This window comes from Dermacentor variabilis, chromosome 4 (genome assembly GCF_050947875.1).
Source record: "Dermacentor variabilis isolate Ectoservices chromosome 4, ASM5094787v1, whole genome shotgun sequence".
NCBI lineage: Eukaryota > Metazoa > Arthropoda > Arachnida > Ixodida > Ixodidae > Dermacentor > Dermacentor variabilis.
The window spans coordinates 52,300,966-52,327,088 of record NC_134571.1 but is presented as its reverse complement, the minus strand read 5'-3'; the positions used below and the strand labels follow the sequence as shown (position 1 = coordinate 52,327,088).

At 48.9% G+C, this 26,123-nt stretch overlaps 1 protein-coding gene across 4 annotated transcripts in view; it reads left to right on the top strand.

Annotated features, from left to right (window-relative positions):
- Positions 1-26,123, top strand: part of LOC142579142 (uncharacterized) — a 159,036-nt gene that overhangs the window by 109,036 nt on the left and 23,877 nt on the right. The gene's annotated exons all lie outside the window — the stretch shown is intronic.

The window sequence follows — 26,123 nt, the reverse complement described above, 5'->3', positions numbered from 1 at the left end:
CATACTGCGTGCTGTCAAGCGACAGAAGTGTAGCCCAAGATGCCTGGAACACGGACACACTTTTACTGCGCTGAAAACCGTGCCGCCCTCTCTGGCCTAGCGCCAACAAGCCGAGTTCCTTGTTCCAGGGCGTCCCCAAACAAACAGCGGCCGCGTTCGATAACGCGGTGAAAGAGATCACGATGACGATGCCACGTCGTTGTTGGCGGCCTGTCAACGGGCGAAAAGCCGCGGGCGGCGCACATTCAGCGTCGTCGCCGCCCCGCGTCGGTGTGACGTCATCCGCATCGAAGCGGCGGCTGTCCCGAAAATGTGGAACATTCGATCCTCCTCGAGCCACGCGCGTGATGCCGGCATCGATGGAGAGAGAAAGAACCACGTGGGCGCCGCCGACGCCAAGACCGGCTGCTGTTCTTTGCGAGTCGTCGGTTGTTCACGTGCATGCCGAAATATGCGCATGCTCCGCTTATCTTCTGCGAGACCTGCCTGTTTGCTGTCGTGTCTTACGTTTCATATGAATGAACCGTCTGTCGAAAGGCCAATCAATGCGCGACGAGATTGGACCATCGAATACATTACGTTGGCACATTTCGCTACGAATAGGTGAGGAGGTAAAGTCACGAACGTTGTTGCCAGTGCCGGCTATCTTGACAAGCAGCCATGAAACGGTCAGCCATGAAGTATATACACATCCCGGAAACCATTTGATGTATAGCTCCAAACATACATCTTGCTACGTTTGTGTGCACGTTTCTACATGCTCAGGCGTTTTTGTGCTTCGTTTTCTATCGAGAAGGATTAACATATATAGTTCTTATACGTTTACCGTCCTTCGTTAACATGCCCTGGGTAGTCATATGTGGTGACGAAGTCTCCACATCAAGTTTTGAGCATGCATGTGCACTCGTTTCAAAAGCCCCTTTCGAGGGCGTTGCATCGAAGCGAAAGGGGGAAAAAAAAAAAAAGATGCGCTCAATTGCAGCGACCGAGTTAGCTAATATGTAAAACTGCGAATGTTTTCACACTCGCTGAGAGCTCACGTATATATGACTGATGATTGCACATCTCGTCTTAAAGCAACCGAAACGGCCGGTTTAGCCTTGAAAGCTGGTTACAAATGTATAAGCAGTTTACAGCTACATGCACTCACCAAATGTCTTTTTTGTTTTCTTCTTTTCCATGTGCGCGTGACTTGAGGCGATGCGGTTTTGCACAGCACAGACGAACTGTATACAGTCACCAAAACCTCAGCTTATGCAAACAAAGTAAAGTTACACCGTGTCACATCCGTCATCAGAAGTCGGTGTAGCCGAAACCGAGCGACATAACAACCGTCAATATTCACTTTTTCGTTGGTTATTACGTGTTGTCAGAATAGACGTCTGTGTTCCATACTTGTTACAATTCGAGATGATTGAAATCCTCTGCACTGTAAACTGCGACAAACGGCCATGCTGGCCACATTCTCAGAGGCCTTTCTATAGGTATATCTCGCCATGTTGCAAGTGTTGCCGCGTCATACATCGAAAAAGCTGGTCAACACATGATCTTTTATATTTCCGTCAGCTTTCTTGAGCCTGTCTTCGCAAGAACCAAGTTTGTCAACGCCTAAATACTGTAGCGGCTGAAACTATGTTGCGTATAGCGCGATCAAATTGAGTGGAAAGGACGTGTCATGCAGAAAGTTTGCTTCCGTATATATATATATACACGTCACACTTGCTTTCATGACTGTCAAGTCCTCCAAATTTTTCATGACCTTTACGAATTCAGGCTCGGTCGAAAACGCATGTTATTGTGAGGTTTTACGAAACATTGCATTTTGTTTGAGAAAGAGTTCCGTTCGACGGTCTCCGATCTCATACCTCGATCGAAAGCGTTCGGAACGTGAAACGGCGCGATAGCTTTTGCTATACGAGCAAGTTTGTTCAGCCAAGTACCCGAAGCAGGTGAAATCAATGTCGCTGTGATCTAAAAAAACAGTGTGCTGCTTGTAACTTCTTGCTGTTGCAAGTTTGTTGTTGCTTGTCTGCAGCGTCTATATAGAGCAAATCATCTTAAATATTGTGAGCATATATCCATCCATATATCCTACAAAATATGTGCGTTCAGGACAAAGTTTTTTTAATGCATGTTATTCTCCCTCTTCCTTCTTTCCAGTGCTGTTTCCGCGGGATTGTTTACGAACCTCTTAAGTTCCCAGCATGCAGGTTGGCACGGAATATATGCGCAGTCCTCTCCCAATGTCATATTTTCACACTCTTTCCCCCGTCGTTGTTCCCTGCTTACATTCTTAGTTCTTCACATCAATATGCATCACTCGTAGCACACCTTATTACATAAAAAAATTATAAACCGATTCCAGTGATGAGAGAGAAGGATAGATGAAAGTCAGTGATATTACAGTATGCAGGGGAGGTATTCTGTAAGAGTCCAGGTAGTGGACGTGTCCATTTCGTGTACTCTCGAATTTCTGATTGGCTGGGTTGGGCTGCGCGTTCGCAGCAGCGAGGCGCCCCATCCAATCAGCACTTCAGCAGCAGACGAAATGGAGATGTCCACTATGGGTGGACTCTTACCCACTGGACCTCCCCTGGACTACCCTGCACTCGGGGGAGGCGAATAAACTATTAAGACAATTATATTAAGTCAGGAACTATGTGCACTGGAGTCGCAGATTTAACGAAAATTCCCGGTGCTGTGTCGAACGCTGTCGTCAGTCCCGCGGCCTTCAGTATAATGTCAGATATACCACTTTTGTAGCTTTCTGCAGCTTCAGTATGCGAGACCAAAGTCCCAAGTTCTTGTCCACCGAGAAAAGTCTTCCGTCTTGCTGATTTAGAGCGGTGCGGAGGGCGAACCTTTGTTGCTGAAGAAACTATGTAGGACGCGTTCTACCCAGTATACTGCCCACAGACAAAGCTGCTATAATGTGTATACATTGTGCATGCAAGGGCAAAACACGCCATCACTCATGGCGGTGTTGCGTAAACACGTCGCACACTGAGCAGTGCAGTTCGCATTGTTCTCAAATTCACTTTGCGCCCAGTCTACAGACCGTGGCCGAGAGGAAACACGCTCGAAGCGGAGTGCCGGAGACCGCAATTTGGAGACGCGTAACAGCGCGGGCCATTCTCCACGGCGCCTTCTCAATGGCCTCCCTCTTGCCTCCATGCACAGACACAGGCGCGGAACCGCTTGGTGCTCTCGCCGTCTCGTTTTCAGTTTTCGAAAGGCAAGGAGGACGACCCACACACACACACAAAAGAAAGACTTCAACTCTCAGCAGGAGGTGGGAGGCGGTATGAGTGCTGCGGGGGTGGTGGTCAAGAAGTACCTTTATTATACTCTTCGTCTCAGTAACTCCGTGCAGTGTGGCGGAGGCTACACAGCTGGGTACGAAAACGGGCTGCGTGTTTTCGCTCTTGGCGCATTGCTGCGTTTATTTTTATTTTCAGTAATGTTCATCAAGGGAGCGTAGCTTTGTCTGCACAGTTCTATACTGTGCAGCGTTTACCCTTCTGAGAACCCTTTATAATCGTCGCGCACTGAGGGATTGGCGGTATAGACAGCGGCCCAGTCCGTCTCCGGGTTCTCGTTTTTTTCGTTGGCTGACGCCATGAGTGTGTATAGCTTACGCTGCACTGCACACACAGTTGCAGAGAAATAAACTACGCACACGCGTGTGTTTCTGGGAGAAAGGCAAACACATTACGCATGGTTACAGCGCGTATACGCGAGCCGCGCGCATGTACATATACACTGCGATGGCGGGCAGGCGCTGCAGTGGCGCGGTTCCTTACGCGCACCGACAACAACGGCACCGTGCGCCGCTGGTAACGGCACACTCGCTAATGGTCGCCCCGCCGGGCTGCAGCCGATGCAGGATCGCGGCAGCGGCTCGGTATATAAGTGTGGTGCCGGCTCGCGCAGCTTCCTCTACCGAGTACGGCGGCTGGAAAATGAAGCGCCCCTTCGCGGAACGTCCATTCTGAGAACGACTGCTTCTTCCAACCGTTGTTGCGTAACCGAGCCACACCATCCTCTACCGAGGGGCCCCTCGAGGGCGTGTGTGAGCGAGTGTGTGTGTGTGTGCGCGTGCGCCGTTTCTCGCGTCCTGCCCCACCAAACTCTCTTGCACGCCGTGTCTGTCCGTGCGCCCCCCTTCCGCCACCCCCCCACTCCTTTCCTTACTTACAGAGAAGAAGAAGAATAAGGAGGCTAGAACTCCTTGCAAGGTGCGCGGCACCGCACATGTAACCGCGAAATGATCGCGGGCGCGAGTCTGCGACTCGGCTCTCCCTCGCGAGTGCTCGTTACTGACCAAGCTTTGTACATTATGTTACATATTGCCGTTTTATCCTTTGCATAGTTCATCCCTTGTTATCATTTCTGTGTACGCGTTATAGACAACCAAAAGTAGAAAGCCGGCGACGAAAGTTGCCGACGTTTCGAAAATTTAATTGAATGAATCAAATCGAACCGTATCATAATTAGCTCGGAAGCGATTGCCTAAGGCATTCATCCGCACATGTATATTCACACGCATGCGGAATTTGTGTGGAAGTGGTTTAGTAACGTCCTTGCAGCCGGCTTTTAAGACGACGAAAAGTACCCGTAAACTGCTTTTCGAATACCAGGAGCTGCGAGGTGAATAAATCGTAGGAGGGGCTATGATCTTTTGCTATATTTACAACCACATGAATACCACGAGCTGACATGAAAGTTCAGGGTGCAGCATCAGCATAGTGACCGCAGCACCACGATGGGATATATCTCGATCTCTGTGTTTACGCAAAAGAAAGTGACGTTATACCATTACAAAAAATGAGTATGTGTTGGAATACATAGTATACACGCATGTGAAGATATGGGTTTCTACCTAACCGCGGATTGATCATTAAACCAAGAAAAAGTGTGTTACATACACATTTACCAGTCGTTGTTGAGATCCGGCTTGAGGTGCAATTGTGTCCCTGAGCTCTCTTCAAATATATGCGAGGATGCTGCGACCATAAATATGATGGCTCTGCCGATCATATTTCCATATTCTATCATATTGATAGGTTTGCGCCAAAGCAATCATATTTATAGTCTACTCAGCAATATGAGCCGACCATCACACAAACATCTGCTTCTGAATATACGAGGATATGTCAGGCGACGACACCACCCCTGTGTGTGTGCAGGATGTCAGAAGTATATATAGCTAATATGCACATCTCTCCTTCATGTGGATATACTGACGCAGCACCTCGGCGTCGAAATCAAAAACACGGTCCACAATTTCTTCTCGTGGTTATGCGTATTCAAGCACGCCTTCTTCCTTGAAGTATACATACGTAACCAAGCTTGTATACACTCTTGCTAACATGGGACGGCGTTGTTGCGCCATGCGCTGGTGCATTGTCGTGCGCTGCTTCGACTCGTTCTCTTACGGCGCGCTTTCGTCTGCCATGCTGACTGTATAGTGCCGGACGTTTGGGTTTTAAGGAAGACCGCATATCTGGTAGACAAGGCTGGTCTAAAAAAGTGAGCACGTAATGCGTCTCTATGAGGCCATTAAGAGATTCCGTTGTGTCATTCAAAAAGTGTTCGTGCGGACGCGTTCATCTTCATCGCGAAATTGCTCAAAACTTGTAATATGCAATATGGATGAAGATATACATAGAATCGTATTATCTCTTCAACAGTTCTTGCCGTGTTTGCTGTTTTTATGAAAGCACAGTATATAGGTGAGCTGAATTAATGGACAGCAGCAATACATCCTCGATAGCACAGTGTCTGAACATGATGTTCTATGAACTCGTAATGTTATTAAAGCGAATGTTTGGTTGTCTGTATATGCAGCCCACTGACGCAATGCGGGATAATGCGCCTATAGCGTTGTCTAACCGTTGCTTGTTCGCTCTGCCTTCGCTTCGTTCACACGCAGCCGACCAGCTTTGCTGGCTTTTCTCTAAAGTCTGTTTTGACCATATATCAACACAAGAAGCAAAATTGCTGACTAAATTTCAACCTCTAGTGTTCTTTGTCATTATATTATTGAAATGATTTTTCTTCACCTTTATGTACTTAGCATATGGATTTATTGATTTATTGTTACGGTACTGAAGATATTAGCAGTATTTCTGGATAGCTTTTTTTTTTTTCGAAACAATAAATTCTATGATTGTGCAACTGATACGAAAGGAAAGAAGCGCGAATGGAAGCGATGAAGAGTTCAGCCGCAGCTGCATTCGAACGCTATATGTAGCAAGCCTATTTGCAGACGTACACGACTAAAATAACTCGGCATTTGCCTAATCATTGGTTTCGGGGATGTGTCACTTAATTATATAGGACTCGAAAAACATGCCGATAAATTTGGGGAGCGGCTGAGCATGGAAAACACCATGCGTTGCTTTCTAAGTCTGCAAATTCAGCTTATAATAGGAGTCAGCAGGGTCCCATTGCAGCCTTTGACTTTGGGACCCTTTTGTGCATAGTATCTCTAACCCATTCACAAAACACAAAGAATAATAATCTGACACCGAAACAAAATGTGTCAAGTCGGTGACGACATGCAAAAGCACAGTTATAGATTTTCGTATACGCCAACGTACGTTTTCTGCAGTCAAGCGTGACCGATGCCATGACATATTTTTTGCCTCCTCGAGAAAAAAATTTAAGATCTTTCTGAAATCGAGCAATATCGAAAGCGGCAAAAGAACACCACACACCCCCCATGATCAGTTACTATGTTGCGACGTAATCGACATCGTGCGTCAAATAGCGCTTTACATTTATATGCCTGCAGATACACACCGTGCTTCCGAGCATTGCGGCATTAAGTTGTTCCGGGCCGAGGTTTCAAATTGTTACTGTTGAGATTTCTTTACGTTGAACGTCGCGACGTACCTCGTGCTTGCGTGTAAGTATAGTAGTACTATAGTATAGTATACAATGCGAAAAACAAAAGCTTTAATCATTGCTCAAGAGCATACCAGCCATCGCGTGCATGGGCTGTATACATAAAGACTTTTGCAGACGTTTTACCGCGCCATGCATCCACGCCCATTGCACGAGAACAAAACCGAACCGCCTACACCTTCTCCATGCATGTCACCAACACTGATTGGTTGGTTGTTTACTTGTTTGTCTGCGTGCGTGCATGGTTCGCGCGACGGGGGGACATCCCTGTTTCTTGTGCAGAGCCTGTCGTTTTCTGCATAACCCATCGCTTCTTTTTTTTTTTTTAAACGCGCGCATAACGAGACGTCGCCATCCTTACACATCGACACCTATATATATACTCCCAAGCATCTCGACCCCCACCTCAACGTCGCCGCGTTCCTCGTTCCTCTGCGTTCGTTGCTTCACGCGCCCCTACAAAAAGAAAAAAAGAATCTAATGAAACAAGAAGAGACGTGCCTACGGCGCTGCAGCTGCAAAGAAGGTCCAGAAGATTCCGGGGCCCATTTGGAAAAAGCCTGAGGTATGCGCGTGTTTGCGAAAGATGCCGAACGAGAAGCTCGGCGGTTGCGATCCTGTCGCCGCCGCCCCGTCAGCGCGTGTGACTCCGAGCAGCCCGGAATGCCAAACTGGCCCTGCAGGCGGCACCGACGGCGAGAGTTACGCTCACACGGGCTTCGCGCACGACGTGAGATGGCCGATCTAAGGCGCTGGAGTGCGCGATGCTTAATTTTCGAGAGGGAACGGCGACCGCCACCGCGCACATATATATCGATTCAAGAAGTATAAGAAGTGCGCGGAGTTGCTCCGTTCAAGCAGCATGGAGTGCGTCGCATCGAATTCGACCAGCAGCTTACCCGTCTAACCTCCCCGCGGAACTCGCTGACAAGACTGGTGCTGTTCTCCCACTCTCTTTTTTTTCTTCAGCTATAGAGCTACGTGTGCGTGGCACGGATATATCTTCGAAAACTCCGAATGAGTGCATCTATAGCTGTGCGCATCTTTTTTCTTTTTTTCTTTCCCCCCATCCGACGCAAGCGATTACAGTCGCATTCGTATAGATAGGCGCATACACTTCTGCCGGCACAACTGTATAGTGGTAACGATATGACACTAGCAAGTTAATGTAACTAACAGACCTTAGTCAATGCAACCCACCCAGATGAGCTAAGCTGGGTGGGTAAATTACACTTCTGCAGGGAATACCAGAAATGGGGCTCTCGTCACGTGAGCGCAGGTTTGGCAAGCCAGAAAAGACTGCACCCGTGTTATGAAGGGACCTATCCACACGTACGGAAGCCACCCTCGATCCGATATGCAGAATAAGAACAAAACCGGCCTATACAATCCTGCACGCATGGCCTTTTAAGGTCGGCCGTGCTGCTTCTCCATCTTGCGCTGGTATACTGCAACGAAGTGTAACATATACATCGAACACTTCATCTGGTCTTGGAAAGTGCTTCTGTTCTGAGAGGAAGAGGCTTCGTGGACAGCATGAGCAGAAAATGGTTTCATCACGAGCGTGAAGAACGGCTACAGTTTTCCTGGAAGGATTGGAGATAATCCTTAAGGAATTGTCGCGCATTCTGCTCACATTTCTGTGAGAGAGTGGAACGATCGGCTCGTATGAACATATTTCTGCTTTGTTTTATTGAGTTATTAAGTGTAGTACATACACGAAGATACAGGAGATACAGATATTGATGGCACAGAAAGATCTAGACGCTCAGACGAAGCGAGTGCTGCGGGTGAGTGTGCCCGGCTAAACCCCGCCAGTTGCAACGCCATAATCGCCACTATATCACCGTGCCAACTTCACGTTTCCGCACGGTATATATAGGCCACGGATGTTGACAGTATCTGATCGGGGCTAATTAGCTGTTCATCAGTGAGCAAAGATTACATTGCATTCGGAAAAGATCAAATACTCCATAAATTATTTTTCCCCCGCAAAAGTGGTCAAACGCGCGAAAATAAATTGACAGCCATGACATCACGCAGGCGTATTGAAGCTGCTGTTTAGTGCGAAAAATTCTCCGCTATAGTGATCAACCTCTTATACCACCAAATAAACGTAGAAATAGGTTTCACGGAATATTAAACAGCTTCAAATCTATCAGCGGCATACATATCAGCGGTATACACAACGACATACGGTATACAAACGAAGGACACTGAAACGCGGCGTCGAGCCAAAATCTCGAAGCTTTGTTATGTTTGTAAGATTCATCTTGGGCAACATCGCTGTGTGCGTCGCCCGAGTTTCGACAACTGTCTGTTGGCAACGTCGAGATGGTACGTCCTTTCATTAACATGCGTATTTACGGAACGTCATCGTAACGTCTTTGCTGTGTTTTGGTCAGGATTAACACGCTGCTATAACGCTGCAGGAAAGTTACGAATAAGTATACCGTGAATATACGCATGTTATTAGCAGGGAGCACCATCTCGACGTTACTATAACGTTGAATTTCGGGCGGCCTTTCGAAATATCATTTTTAAAAATGCTTCTCATTGAGTTACGCTAGCGCTTTGCGGAAAAGTTCGACAGCTGGCCACAGGGGCAATGTCCAAAATTCCTGGGTATGAGACAGCAAGTTCCCAGCGGCCTGTTATCAAGCAAATATAACAATACTGACGTCATGACGAAGTGCTCTGAAATCAATCACCTCGCCACTGCATCTGCACTTGCATGCGTCGATTCATAAAAGAAAAGAAAGAAATATACGTTTTTTTTTGTTTTTTTTTATCGGTTTTGTTCCTTCCGTTCGTTAGCGCCCTCGTATGTAAAGAACTTAAGACACACAGTTAAAAGATGAAGCTATAGCGATTGCCGACATCCTCCTGCCTCGAAGTTAAGCGTGTTTCTCTCGTGCCGGAGTTCAGGACAAGAGTTGTACAACATGTGTCGCAGCTTGAGCGTGCTCGAGGCTCAACAGAGAAATAAATAGAAAGGGAACAGTATACGTACGGTTCGTGCTTCTCTCCAAGCGACAAACTTATGCGTCCTGTCGATGCTCTCACGGTTGCAAGCGTGAGATTCGCTCCTCTATATTCCTGTTATTCTCACTGGGTCTATAGGTCTGTCTATTTGTGTGTCCGTGAGGTAATGGCACCATCAAAAAGAAGAGAAAAGGGGGGCGGGGGGGGGGGGGGGGGGGAGTATCTCGCTTATCGGAGAAGTGGGCTCTGTCTTGGCAGCGACAACGGGAGGCTTCCGCCGGGAAGATGCCGGCCTCGTTTCGTATCAAGTGCGCAATATCTGTTCCCCGGCCGAATATAAACACGCGATAAAAACGAGAGATATCGCTGTTCATTTCGCCGCGTAACCCATTCGTGCTTCCTCTTCAATGCGAGTCGCCGTTGCCACGTCGGTAAGCCTGTACACGTGCCTATAGGCACAGTTCATGCAATGGTTTTCGCGCCTTTCATTTACTTGGGACCGGTTCTTAATGGAATGTGTGGTGCGCCCTAATATAGACACAAATAATATACGGAACAGAACAACGAGAAATAGTATTGCCCTCGTCTTTTGAGCGCGCCATATACGTTTCATTATGCTGGACCAAACCACCCAGCCTTAATAGTTGTGCTGACCACCTTGTTTTGCTTGAGCTGCTGTGCATTTGATCCCTTGTGTCTTATGTTTAAGCTTTCGCCGCAACATGGCGCATTATACGACGTAATCGTGCCCGTACAGCCACGCGTACAGCCATATATATATATATATATATATATATATATATATATATATATATATATATATATATATATATATATATATATATATACACGCATTCCGCTGACGCGATGGCATATGCATGTACACGTGCGATACTGTGGTTGTACTCGCACGATTACGGCGTATAATGCGCCATGTGTGCATATGTGCATATGCTGGGCTAGGTTGGTGCGAATTTGTTAATGAAAAAGAGGCTTCGCGTTTATAGTGTCATTTGTGGCAGTTTCTTGCGGGTCTAACATATTTGCACCTGGATTTGCACCTGGATGTTTTGTTTATATATGCTGTGGCGACGTAGTTACCTAGGTATGCAAACTATTCTTCATATCCTGAATATTAATCACTTCTCCCCAAATTACCCCAAAACTGCGGTTGACGCGGGTTCATAGCAGGCACGTTGGCTGCGCGTAAATATTTATTGATCACACGTAAGCACAACTAAGATCTGAGATATGAGCGAGACTTAGGACGTTGTGGTACGATTCCGGGACTGCGCTGAGGGACCTCAGGCTTTGCGAATTTTCGTCTTTGTAGCATTGTAGCATTGTACAGAGAGAGAGAGAGAGAGAGAAAGAGAGAGAGAAAGGAAAGGCAGGAAGGTTAACCAGAGGCGAGTTTGCGGTTTGCTACCCTGCACTGGGGTTGGGGATATAGGGATTACAAAGACGACAAAGAGCGAGAGAAAGAAAGTAACAAGAAAAAAAGAAAAAAAGAGGGAAAAGGAAAGAGAGACGGGTAACAGTAAAGGGGTTCCAATCACAGGCGTTCACACAGGCGGGTCGATCTGAAGAAGCGCAGTAGCGCTTGCACAGCCTTCTGATGCGACGTTAAGTCGCGTCGATGTTTCGAAATTCTTTCTTCCGACATAGGCTGGTCGTCCAACTGGTTCCACACAATGGAAAGCGATTGTCTCTGCACGGTGTACTGCGGACAGTGCCAAAGAACGTGACGAATTGTTTCCGCGCCGCCGCAATCGCCACATGCTGCAGCGTTATAGTATTGTACAGTTCGCGTAAAATGATTGCGTAACGCTGCAGGTTCCGAGAAAAGTATCGATTTCTGTTCATGCCGTTCGGACCTGCATATACTCTAGATGAATGCAGCCATGTTTAAGTCGCTCATGCAAACTTATTCAGGCGGCGACTCGCAATCCCACGAGGCGTATAATTCGCGCAAATCCAGCCTTCTCGCAGATGGCGCGCTTGCGCAAACGTTTCACACCGATAACATACTGTTATACTCTGCCGCACAATTCTGCTCCGATACCTTTCCCGCGAATGCTTCTGTTGCTGTGTGTTTTGTTGTCATGTTGCCTTTCGCTACACGATGTGGTTTACCTCAATATGAGGATCGCCTTGAGTTGGGGCCCACGTAGCGTGTAAGCTGCGAGCGATTTCGCAGAATCTACGCATGCAGCTCTCTACCAAAGGATTCTCCACGCTTTTCTTTCTAATTATTTCGAGGAGCATGGGCCATGGAGATCACAATGCGCGTTATTTACGTATAAACGCCACTGTGTGTGACGTGTAGTGTGTTCTGCTTTATTCTTCGAGATTTTTCATCTTGCTCCTTCTTTCCTGTTATCTACTCTTCTTCCTATCGTCCATTTCTATGTTTCTCTCTCTTCCTCCTTTCTGAAAAGCATAGGCAGGCGTCGTGCCCCTTCCGGTGGCAGTTGCCAGCCTGCTCCTCGCTTGCCCTTTCCTGTCAAGCGTGTGTATGTGTTTTCAAAACAAATAATAACAAGCAATAATGATAATTATCATCGTTGTTGCCCTCGTCAGCCGTGTGGCTCGGGAAAAACAACGTGTTGTCAGTGGATGCCAGCACTGTAGCGGCGCGTATGGTGGCGACTGACGCACTCCAAAGGGTATACTCACTTTGGTACCTGCAGCGGTTTTGAACACAGGGTTGCAGCTTCACTCTGAACTATCAAAGCGTTTAGTGTGAGGACAAACTGCTCTCGAGAGAGGGGCAGTATACCGTATACATATATCCTGTGCAGGTACTCTCCGCGCCATCTTCCTTTAACTTGCTTGTTTTTGAGATCACTTACGGAGCACGGAGCACAAAGCCGCTCGCACTCTCTTGGACAAGAGTCGCAACAACCTGTCTGTCTCTCTTTGCCGACCTTCCTGGCTTCCAGTACATAATACATATAGGAGAGCAGGACCGGCGTTTCTGGACAACAGCCAGCGTATATATATGCTCGCGCCTTCTTGTACCTCTTCACAGACTTCGGCACGCTGCACGTTTGTAAACAGATGGGTGCGCAAGGCACGAGACGGCACAGAACATGCGCGTATTCATTCACCGACACTCCATCTCTGTTTGGCATTTGGCTTATGCGAAGCGTTCTCTTCGTGGGGTGATTTCTGAATACTTGCCCGCATTAATTAGTCTGCTGCATTTTGAGAAAAGCACTTCTTCCCTACTCTCATTACTAAGTACTGTTTCGCAGAAGGTGGCAGCCACGCGGATATCTGCGCTGTACTTGCGGCGTATTCACGGCGTGACAGCGCCAATATTGCAATTCGCGATGTCTGCGCCACAAATTCCGGTCCAGACGTGTTCGCCGTTCTTCCAGGTTTAAAGCGGACTCCTCGTGGTAAGCGTGTTGCCTGCGACAACAGCATGTAGCTATCGCGCGGTGCGGATGGGACGCTCGAAGCGCGACGCCCCCCAAAAATATATATATGCATGAAAGAGAAATATGCCGGACCGTGCGCATTTACCGACCAAGGAGTGCTGTGCCCAACGTGGCGCTCGTCTCGCAAGCTGCCTCGCACAAAGAAAGCGGGCGCCCTGCGAGCGCGCGATTCGAGAGAGCCGGGTCGTGAAGGAGATAGCGAGCCGGCGGGGGCACCGCGAAGAAGCCCCGCGGTATACACGTATACTGCGGATTTGGCGCACGCGAGCGGCTCGCTCGCTCGCCGGTGGTCTCCTCTCGTCGTGGCGCTCGCGCTGCCTGCCGCCCATCGATGGCCGAGCGCCAGCCGAAGCGCACACGACCAGCCGGATGGGGAGGTAAAGAAGGGGGGGGGGGACGTGCACCCGCCATCGATCGGCGTCGTCGAGCGAGGCGGGCGTCTGCGTCGGCGGCGTTGGGCCACCACCGCCGCCGAAGCTGGGGGGGCTTCCCCCGACCTTGACTCACTCTTGGGCCGAGGCGGCGGCGGCGGACCGCTCTGTCACGCCGACGGCTGCGGCGGCTGTTTGTGCTGCTTCTGATGCGGAGCGCACGCCGCTGACGCGCACCCAAGTCGCCGCACGCGCGCGAACAAACGCGCACTCCTCGCCGCAGTCTTCTTCTCTTCGTCTTCATCCCCGCGCGCGGAGGCGCCTCTCTTCTTGCTCGCGCCTGCTGCTGCTGCTGGCGCACGCGACGACTCTTCTTTTCCTCCTCCGGGTTTCATTCATCTCCTCTCCCGCGGCTTCCCTGACACGTGAATGCGGATGGCGGCTGGCTTCTCTTTCTTGTCTTTCACGCCCGTCTCGGAGACGTCAGCGACACAATGGCGGCGAGGATTTATGGCGATTGCGGAGCCGCGTGCCCGTGCACTTCGCGACAGGTTGCCCAACACTTGCGTGCGCTAAGTGGGACATGCGAAGGGAGCCCGAAGGGGTATGCGGGGCGGGCGTCTCGAGCAAAAGGGTGGATGAGAACGGGAAAGACAGCTCGCTTCCTTTTGCGGGGAACGCAAGAGACTTCGCGACCCGGGAGACTGAAGGGATTGCCGTTGGAGATAGCTGTCGGGACGGTGCTATATTGAAAAGAGGAGAATGGGGTGGCGACGTTCCAAAGAAACGCTGAAAGCCTTGTTGCACCGAAAGACCGGTGCTCCTCGTTCCACGAGCGTGCCTCGAGCGGGCAAGTCGCCGCTCACCGTTCGGATGACACAGAGAGGCACGTGAAAAAAAGAAAAAAAAAAGACCAGCATATCCCGCGCGGTGCGAATTCGTTTTCTGTATATGTTTCAGGAGTTCTGGAAAAAAGGAACAGAAATATTGTTTGTTCTCATGTCATAAAAAATGCTTTCGATTACGAGAACCTCTCTTCGATAGCAAGCTCACGTTTTATGTGTTAACTTTAGGAACCGGATGATTCTGATGGCTTGAGCCTGTAAGCAAAGCAAATCTGCTTTTCGCGTTTACTGCGTATACGCGTATACGCGTATAACTGCGTATAAGAACAAATCTTCGTCAGAAAGTATAGCAAGGGAAAAGTAAGAGGAACAAAGAAGAAACACAGTATACTGAAGACACCGAGGCAAGGGCAGCATGTTCGCATGAACCAGTCTATCTGGCAGACCTCGCTGTGGTGGAGCCTGCAACGCACGGACGCTCTTATACGTCCTCGATCGGAAGGGTGTCAATGTTCCTGGCGGCCTCCGGACATGGGTGCATGCATGGTCCGCATCAGAGAAATGCCTCCTTTCTGTTCTCGTGTACTTCGTCCTGGATCCCCCGATACTGACGACGGAGACCTAAGGCCACACAGGCAATGAGGCAAGCACTTCAACTCAGATTTTCTCTATACATGCCGGCAGGACCGACGCGGCGTTCTGCTAAACTCGTATAATACACTGACGGTGCATATGTCGCTTTGTGGCAATACCAACGGAATGCAAAACCAGCGTAATGGTGACTAGACTATGCTCTAATACAACTTACATTCTTTATCGTGCTTCGTCATTGACCCGAGCGGCACGGATGCAGCGGTAAATCGATCTGGAGCAGTGAATGATAAGAATGGAATCGGGTTAGAATCGTTACATTGTGCCTATACCCAGTGCATGCATGAAGATGAGCAACACGCACGCTGACTGTACGGCAGCCATGTAACGCGTCATGAACCGCACAGTCTAGAAAATGATTATGCGTCTATATCTATAGCACACATACGTTGCGACTGGTCACGTGTAGTTTTTTGATGACGTCCACGTTTGCGTACCCGTACATCGACGATATCATTCGAGAGCGCGGCCTGTGTACGGCACTCATACACGATGCCTGCATTCGCCGATAGGCGGCTCCCGTGCCGGCAGCTCACGCACGTCATCGATGCGTTGCACCCGGTTATGCGTGGTCGCGACTTTTAGACTGCCGGCGCGGGACATGCACGCTATCTTTTTTTCGCTCCTGTTTGTATAACCAGAGGCGTCCCCTTAGCGGCGGCGTTTTTCCGGTCTTTTGTCTTTGGCATACTCAGCGTCGTCGCCCGATCTGCAGGAGCACGTGACGATGCTTGGAGCAAACACGCTCTTTTGTTCCGCTTTTCGCAGCAGCCAACGACCTCTCGCGTTCGCCTCCGCCATCCTCGCACGTCGTGCTTATCTGTCGACATGTGCTCGCGCGCGAGGTCTATAATGGCAGAAAGCCTTGACGAGTCATTCATTTAGCCTCGCCGCATGCTCTGCGCCGAGCGCCTTCGCGGCAGATACGCATGCTAGCGCCCGAACGGGGCATCGCGAGCTGGAAATGTCCCCGCGCTGTTCGCGATGCGCATGCGCTGTTTATAAGTCCCCGTTTCCGGAGCACTTTATTTACGTTTTTATGCCTTATTTTCTAGGTCGTTACATGCATAGCACATGTGCAAAACGGGAAATACAGGGCAAGCGATACAACGGCTCATTGCTTTCACTTATTGAGCATTCGGTTTCTATCACGTCGTTCCGCAACATAGATAATCGACTTTGGATGGTGGTTCTACGGAAACAGGTATCGACGACGCGGTTAAGAAATGTCTCTTTCTTTTCTTTCTTTTTTGCTATGAATGATCCATCAACGCTCAATTAGTCACTAGTATTTCCTACACGGTATAACAATGTCTTCATGCAGACATGTTCTCGTTTTCGTGTTCATTCATCAGAAGGCGCTTGACCGTAAAAATTCATAGACCGCATGTCCGACAAGGTATGCATATCCGGTTACCGTCCACGTATTTATCTACGACTTTTAGGTGGTGCGTAGTCTGGCGAATATAGCATTTAAGAAATATAAGACACTTGTTGCGGGTGAGTGCCTTGTTCGGGCAGCACTCGTTAAGGGATCGATATGTGCACGATTTCCTGCCTCTTCCACAGCTGTCGCAATTTACCACACGTCATTTTGTTTTTGGTGCTTTTTTTTGCACGCCGTTTAATGTCTCAGCGTTATCCGCGAGTGTGATCCGTTGAAACTCGGTCAGCGTGTGGCCTTGTCGGCAAAAAACACTTTGCGAGTGAGTGAGTGAGTGAGTGAGTGAGTGAGTGAGTGAGTGAGTGAGTGAGTGAGTGAGTGAGTGAGTGAGTGAGTGAGTGAGTGAGTGAGTGAGTGAGTGAGTGAGCGAGCGAGTGAGTGAGTGAGTGAGTGAGTGAGTGAGTGAGTGAGTGAGTGAGTGAGTGAGTGAGTGAGTGAGTGAGTGAGTGAGTGAGTGAGTGAGTGAGTGAGTGAGTGAGTGAGTGAGTGAGTGAGTGAGTGAGTGAGTGATATTCAGTTCTGCGCCGACTAGCTTGCACGGTTGTGCTGTTCGAGACGATTAACGTATTTATGAAAAAAACAGCGACAAGGCAAACAACAGTTGTTAATAAAACAATGAGAGGACACATTTACACATCACGTGAAGGTCAGTGTGCTAGAGCAACAGGGTAATTCAGAAAGTTAATTGTCTTTAAAATTTGGCGCTACGTAGCGTCATCGACATAGATGAACTGCAAAAAAAAAAAGAGTTTGCCTTCGATTTGCGTCCTGCAAATGCGTGCAGGGTATATAAGTGAAGTATTCACTGTATTGTAATATTTTGTAATCATTCTTCACCCTGCCCTGCATGTTTACTTCCCTGCGTTCCCAATAATATATATAGATGCCCACAGTACGGTTGGCTAGGCGTGGCTTATTAAACCTTTTCCACTGCCTCAGTAATTGCATGGCTATACCAGAGAAGGGTACCTGCCGTCGCGTCACAATAGAAGTAGTGCCACTGGAAGACCGCCGGAAGCAAGATAACATGCAAATGTTGAAGCAACAGTGCATGGGAGCACACCTCAGCCAAGAAGGAAATGAATCTTGAACGGCAAATCGAATATGCTGATGGGTGAAACTGGTACGATCTGATGATCAAGAAATGAAATCAGGCCTAGTACCAATTAAGAAAAAAATGCATTTCACCAAAGAGAAACTTGGTGCGGCACCTTTCGAAAGACACTTCATGGGTTACCCGGATAAACTAGTGTGCACCTATTGTGCCAGAATGTTCGAATATAATACCGTATCAATATCTTATATATACAAGCACGCTCCAGGACCAAACCTCAAGATCGGGACGACAAAGAAACACTACAACTTCTGTCCGTTTCCCAATAATGTGATCGTTCATTGTGCGAGGAGACTGGGGCACGCGCGGCCTCTTTGGGCAACAAGAATTGGCCTATATTCCCCCTCTTTTTCCACACCATGAACTTGCCGCACCAGTTCTTCTTCGTTCCTTACAGATGGTCTGCGAGCCAGGAGGCTATTTCTCTAGCTCAGCTTTTTTCTCCGTGCTTTCTGCGCACATCTTTGGAGAGCCGCTATGGTTCGTGGCGCGGATGCAACTGGAGGTCCCACGCCTCTGCAGGGATTGGCGATTTCAGCGGCGGCTGCGTCTCGGAAACGGACCGGCCTCCAGAGTGACACAGACGGCGATGACACCAGCGTCTACTCGCTCAGCAGTGAGGACTTCTCCGAGGAAGCCTTCGAGCCTGTGCGCAGCCGCAAGGCGAAACCAAGACGCACCAGCAGGGCATCCGCGTCTTCGAGAACGCCAGTGGTAGGACCAGCTCGCAATACCGCAGTCAGTACGATTCTGTTTGTACCAGAACTCGCTGCCGTCAACCTGAGGCGACTCAACAGGCATTCTGTCTCAGTGCAACATTAAGCGGTGGCGCCAAAGCAAATCACAGACGTTAGAGACAACCCACGAAAAGATGTGTTGGCTATTGACGTTGCACATGAGATTGCGCTGAGCACTTTAAGTAAAGTTACAGAACGCGGTGGCATAATAAAGCTTCGCTCGTATATCCCTCTGGACAGTGGTTCCAATACTGGTGTCATCTACGACGTGGACGTTTCCATCTCCAGCGCTGACTTGCCGATTCTACAGTGAAGCCTGCCGTTGATGGCGTTGCCATAACCCATGTGTCTCGCCTCGGCACATCCCGATGTGCGAAAATAATTTGCAAGGGCGAGACGCTCCCTTCACACGGCAAGGTGGGCCACTTTAGGCACCCTGTGCGACCATTTATCCCAAGGCCACTCCAATGCAGCAATTGTGTGAGGCATGGGACACGTGAGCGCTGTGTGCGAAAACACTAGAGTTCGCTCACGCTGTAGCGAGCCCCACGCTGCAGATTCCTGTGCAGTGACGGTTCTCAAATCCACCAATTGCCTTGGGTACCATGATGCTTCCTCGAAAGACTTCCCCAAGATGAAGAAGCAAAATGTGGTCTTGACGCAGATGGCGAGAGACCATTCGTCTTGTCGAGAAGCTATTGCGGTCCTTAGAAAGTGAACGCCGATGCCTCTGTGAATAGTACGCTCCATCCGACGACACATCTTCATCTGCCCCCTAGCCTGGCGGAATCCAATCTAAATCTGACGACAAGGTCATGGCGGAGAACAATACAACTTGAGCTGTGTTCCAATACTTGCCGATATAGATCAGCAAAGTAGACGACAAAGCGTACAGCGGCCATCTTAAGTCTCCCCCGAATTCGCACGAAGACGTCAAAGTAGACAGCTTCGCGAAGACAGCGTCGAAGTCAAAAACGATGCAGGCTACTTTCCTGTCCAAACAAGATGGCGGCTGAGCAGAGCCCTTGGAAATTCGACGGGAAGGTCGTCTGCGCACAAGAAAACGTCGACAGGCTTTCTTATGCCCTTAATGTAAATCACATCGTGTTTTTTTGGAGGGTTCGCAGGCGCAAATACTCAAAATACAGAAATAATGTGTGCTTTTCTAAACTTTCTTTTTGTCGCCGCGAGGTGGCGTCATGTCACAGAAGCGTCTTCCAGGCGGCTTGAAACGCGTTCCATTACTTGGCCTCGTATCGGTCTCGGCTGTCTCCAATGCTGTCTATGTAGACTGTCTCCGATGCTGGCCAGAATTGGAACACACCTTTGGTCCGCAGTACTATAAAGCGGCAGCCAAAGCCAGAGCCGCTGCGGAAGGCACAACCGAAGCAACAGCCGATGCTTCAGCCGGAGCCGGAGCCACACGTCAAGTGATACAGTGCACCACTGTAGAGCGCACAGCCGGGGTTCCTAACAAATTACCCGAAGAAGGGCCGGCTCGTGGTTATGATGCTCCGGTCTCTGATTAATACTTTTCGAATGCTCTTGAATAACCTGGACGCTCAGGCAGTGCGAAATGAAATGCAACTGCTGGACGCTCTCAATTCTGTGCTTGCAAGTCTTGAGTAAGTATCATGGCTCACCTGCAGCATTCTATATTCGCACTGAATTCAAGAAGGTCGCGGTTTACTTTAACGATATACTTCCGCGTACTGCAACGTATACTGCAACGTACTGCTAACGACCACTGGCTCCTTGGTCTTCCCAGGTGACTTCAACGCGCATCACCAGCGACGGGGAAACACCAAAATTAGCTTCAGACAGCAGAATGACGGCAGCCCAATGTATAGGCGAGGCACTGTTTCTTGTACTTGACTCATTTCAAGGCGCTTTTCAGCGTGCACACTCCAGTGTTCACTCTATCCCCCTTTCTCCTTTCTATTGCCTCTTTCCCTTCCCCCAGTGTAGGGCAGCAAACCGGACACTCGTCTGGTTGACCTCCCTGCCTTTCCTCTCTTTGCCATCTCTCTCTCTCTCTCTCTCTCTCTCTCTCTCTCTCTCTCTCTCTCTCTCTCTCTTTCTCTCTCTCACACACACACACACACACACACACACACACACACACACACACACACACACACACACACACACACACACACACACACACACACACACACACACACACACACACACACACACACACACACACACACACACAGGAAAATACGCAGGGATATTTTCCGTGGACGACCATGAACTGTTTATTGATATGAAGCGATGCACATGGACACTCAAAAATGCCGTGCTTTCCCGGTTGAATATGTGCGTACATTATTGAGTGGGTAACGCAGAGCGTAGAATTCCATGTAACCCTCATTGCCCGATCTGCATACTCATGCATGGCAACAGCACGAATATACCCGACGCGGTATAGCCGGCTGCGGCGTTGCACTGCTGAGCTCGAGGTCGCGGGTTCGATGCGGGTCATGGTGGTCGTATTTCAGTGGGAGCGAAAATCAAGAACGCTCGTGAACTTATATTTAGCTGCACGTTAACGAAACCCGGGCGGTCAAAATAAATCCGAAGTACCCCACTACATGCGGCGTGTCTCATAATCATATCGTTGTGGTGCCACGTGTTACCCCACAGAGTTCTATTAAATTATTTAATAGCACGAATTTTTCAATGACTTTCCTACAGTTCACAATATCCATGAACACCTGTACAGCAAAGCCTATTCTGCGAATGAGTGTTACTGCACAACTTGTCATCCTGCCGCAACTGTGCTGCTCTTTTTTTTTTTTTTCATTAAGCTCGAAAACACAGAAGGTAGAAACGGTGCCTCGAACTGCAGCCACTGCGCATGCCGCTGTAGCCGGTCGGCCGACGCCACGAAAGAGTGGAGCGCGCCAAGCGGAAAGGGATTGGCGCCCGGGTTCGTTGCACCCTCAGGCGACGGTCCCCCCCAACACCCCCTCCAGCTCTGGCAGGCGGCGGGGCCACCGATAAGGACAGCGTTAGTATCCCTTATCGGCCGGGTCCTGGACACATGCTTATCGCGCATTTTGGCAGCCGCTTTTTTGGCTCTCCCCTTACGTGAAAATGTCGGCCAAAGTTCGAGTGCGAGCCACAGCGCTCGACGCGGGCCCCACCAGCGCAGCAGCGCCGCGCGCTCGACGCCGCCGCCCGCCAGCGCGGCCCAGTTGCACTGCTCTGCATGGTTGCCTCCCCTTTTCTCGCGTGCCCTGCATCCGCCATCTTGTTGCGCGCTCGACACGCATGCTGCCTCGCGAAACCTCCGGCAGCATGGCGCAGGCGACACCACTTTCTCCAATCGACCACTCACACTCGTCTCTCTCTCTCTCTCTCTTGCCATCCTCTTTCTCTGCTTCCGTTCTGAGGCGTTTCTTTTTCTTTTTTTCTTTTTTTTTTTGTCCCAAGCTGTTGGCTCATGTCACGTACATGTGCCGTATGTGTGATGCACATGTGGCCGAACCCCGTTGACGCGCGCTTTCCCGCGGCGGCCGTGCACGGTCGTGGTTCTCGACAGATCACCGAAACTGAGCATGCAGCATATATATGTGTGCGTATACGCAGCATATTCTGCAACCAGCCCATACATTAGCCGGTTGGTTCTCGAGACGGAGACCACCTGCGGAGACTATGGAACAGCCATGCGTTTTCTGCCGCTGAATAGTTGCGCCCCCTATACGACGCTGTGCGTTGTATAGGGGCCGCTTCCCCCTCTCTTATCTTCACCTATATATATATGCAGACGTCTAGGGCTCAGTACGCATGATACGTCAGCGAGGGGGATTTGGAGTATATCCGTCCATATAATAGTTCCAACGTCATTGTCCGCTTGTGAAATTTGTGCGCTTTCGCGATTATACATATATAGCTAGCGCTACGAGTGTTCATGCTAAATGTGTTTATCAGTCAGCTACGAAAGAGCTAATCAGATTATGGTTGCTAACGGAATGCACCGCACGTGAGCGAATATGTCGCATTAGTACGAGAAAACGGAGAGCATGGGTTTTTAAGCGTAACGGTTCCATTCTACCGCTATTCCTTTCGATAGCCCCGCCTACGTTATCACCGGAATACGCCTATCCTGAACGGTGCATGATAAGGAAGGAACATAATGTAGCGAAAGGGATCCCTGCGATGTCCCAGCCACATAGTGTTGTTAAACTGTAGCGATTTATTTCGCTCCATTATTCCTTTCTCTACTTCCGTGTATCTATAGCTCTATATAGGAAAAGTCACGTGTTTTCGATGCGTGTGACCGCGCTCAGGATAGCCCACCATATACGCACAATAATTTTCTTTTAATATATGCACTGACGCCGAAAAGACGACGCGAAAACATATGAAATGTACAACACAAGCTCGTATACTTGTGGTGGCGTTTACATATCTTTTCTTCACCGACCTATATTTAGTCGTGTTTTAAATGTATACTGTAAAATGTAAGGGGGCACTTTAAAATGTAGCACGCAGGCCATACAGCATAATATGAAGTGAAAGGGCCTACGGTGCGTATGTGACGCATCTAACCGTGACAGTTCATACATAAATGCGCGCGTCATGTTTATGGCATGCGTGATAGAAGCGCATCTCCGTAAATGGAGGACGCGTTATTACTGCATGCAACATCAGAGTGCATGGTGCACTTACGAAAGCTGCTCATTGAAAACGGTGCCGCTATATAACGTAATGATTCCTTTTTTCTAGTTCCTATTTATTTTTCTTATATATTATCCACGCACCTTTCACGACCGGCCAGTCATGGCGACAACATATACACAAAGCCGCTCGGGCCATGAAGTGACCAGTGTCATGGAAAATAATTGGAATACATTGCATTATCCACGCAGTCACACTATTCCAGCCCAGCAGTTCGCAGGCACTTAATTGTTCCCTCTGGCTCGCTATCTGTTTCGGTATAATTTCTTATCTTCCTACCTCCCCCAGTGTACAGCAGCAAAACGGCTTCTCTGTTCTGGCTAACCTCCCTGCCTTCCTCCTTTATTTTCCTCTTTCTCTTTGAAGACTATATTATCGCCCATGGTTCGCATATCACGGTGCATCCTGCGTTAACGAGCACATCACGCATACCTGGACAACGTTTTAGCGCCAGCAGATAAGGACAGGAGAGAGACACGTACCACGATAATGCGTTATACGTTCTATAGCGCGTCATGGTGTCTGCACAGCTACATTTTGTCTTTGTCCGCGGGAGCCACAATGTTATCCGCGTTCGAATACCAACACGACCCAACACACAGCAATGCGTATACGCGTATACGCACGCACGCAAATTTATTTACGCAAGCACGCCACCCTGGACACGCACGATCGCCTTTGCACCAATTTCAGAGCGCGCTTGACGTAGCGCGCAATCGTGACGTAATATAACGCGTACACTCCATGCGTACCACGAGAAGCATCCCATGCAGATGCTCCATACCACCCCTTAAGCTCTTTTCTCTCGCAGCTCTTACGCCGCATGCCGCGCACACCGGAGATATCCACATCCACGAGGATATATATATATATATATATATATATATATATATATATATATATATATATATATATATATATATATATATATATATATAGTGTGTGTGTTTGTGTGCGTCGGCCCATGCGCCATGGGCGTCGCGCAGCATGGTTCCCACGTGACACGTCGCGCAGCTGCGGCAGCTGCGCTGACCGTGAATCGATAGCCGCCGCTCGACTTCTATACGATCGCGTCGCGGTTGAGCCTGCTTCCTGCGTGGGACCGCGAGCTGCGCTGTAGCGACAGAGCGTATACGTATGTATATACATATACAGGGTGTTTCAACGAACGATTTCAAAAAAAAAAAAAAATACCGCCTGTGGCAGATCACATAACTCTACAGTCCACGGGCTGGCTTTCTCGAAGAGGCGGACATTAGTTGCACAAGATATTAAAATGCATAATCGACTAATTAACAAAAATACACTAATTAGGTTTTAGAACTAGTTACCTATATAATGGCACATATTACAATTTACGAATTCTAGCGGCCGGTGAGACTGCAAGGCATATCTACTTGAAAATAATTGTCTGGAGGACACAATTTACGAGATATGCGCCGTCAAACTTGCGGTAAAGGTGCACTAGCTGCCGTTCCACTTACTTGTTAAACAAAACGTCGTTTTATGCATTGAAGCCCGAAAGTAACCGGAACGCCAATGCATTTCTCCGCAAAGTTCGGGAATTAATATCTCGAAATTGGCGTCGTCGTGAGAATTCGTTCCAAGTGTATATCCGCCTTACGAATTCCCCGGCTGGAATCTGTAAATTGCAATATGTGGCATAAGGTAATTAGTTAAAAACCGAATTGGTGAATTTTGTTAATTACGCGAGTATGCATTTCAATTTTTTTTTTGTGCAAGTAATTCCCGCCTTTTCGAGTCGACCAGCTCACGGACTAGAATTGTGCTATTGGATTGGATTGAATAACTTTAATGAAAGGTCCTGCGAGCTACGGGACGCAAGGTCCCATAGAGCGGTCTACTCCCTCGTTGGGACCGGGAGTTGTAACTTCCTGGCCGCATCGTGGGCTCGCTGGACGGCCCAGAGCTGCTCCGCCAGGTCCGTGCTACGTAATGCTTCTTGTAGCCTGCAGCGGAGTCTTGATCCTTGTTTGCGTGGGTCCGACCACACGGCCAGAGCAATTTTTAAAATTTTTTCAAAATGTACGTTCGCTAAAACAACCGGTATATACGTATATACTGTATAGAAGGCCTCGCTATAGGCTGCTCCTATAGCTGCTTGCATCTGAATAGGGAATTATCATGCTCACGTAGGTGGTTTGGCTTCATCACGTGTATAATGTATGCATGTCGGGGGAAAATGTGCTATACGACGATCTGCACAATCAAGAAGACAGAGAGAAGACGACGCTACATAGTGATCGACATGCCTGTCGTGTATACTTGCCTGCACGAGGGTCGTGTCAATAATACGTAAATAGCTTTTTTTTTTTTTCTTGCTCTTCCTCCAGCAACAATACGCATGTATACTGTATATGCACAGTGTGGTCTTTGTGGCCCGGAAATTTTTCAAAGGGTTTAAGCAAGATATATAGAGAGAAAGAGTCGAATATATACACACGTTTCCGCACGAACTTGCCCTCCATGGACGTGCATATTTAAGACACTATATAGATACGCACTGGCGGCACGTTGGCCCCGTCTATAATCGCGCGCATCCCATCTAATACTCTCGCCGACTTCCCGTTTGGCCGCAGGGAGTTCGTTGTTCTTACTATAGGCAGGCTGACGTACACGGTGTACTCCGCACAGCTCTCGACAGACGCGTACATGCAGCGTGGCCTCACAGTTTCATTCAGCAGCTGCGTCCACCGCACACTCGGGGCAAACGATTGCTGGCCGGTGTTGTCAAAGTATACGTGTTTGTCGAGCGCGTCTCGCTTAAATGCGCAGGTGTTTTGAAATAAAGTATAGAAGAGAGAGAGAGGGGGGAGAGGGAGGGAGGGAGGGAGAGCGGCACAGGGTTTGTGAGAGTGACCGTCTTCTTATTTTTATTTTATTCACTCATTATTGATCACCGCAG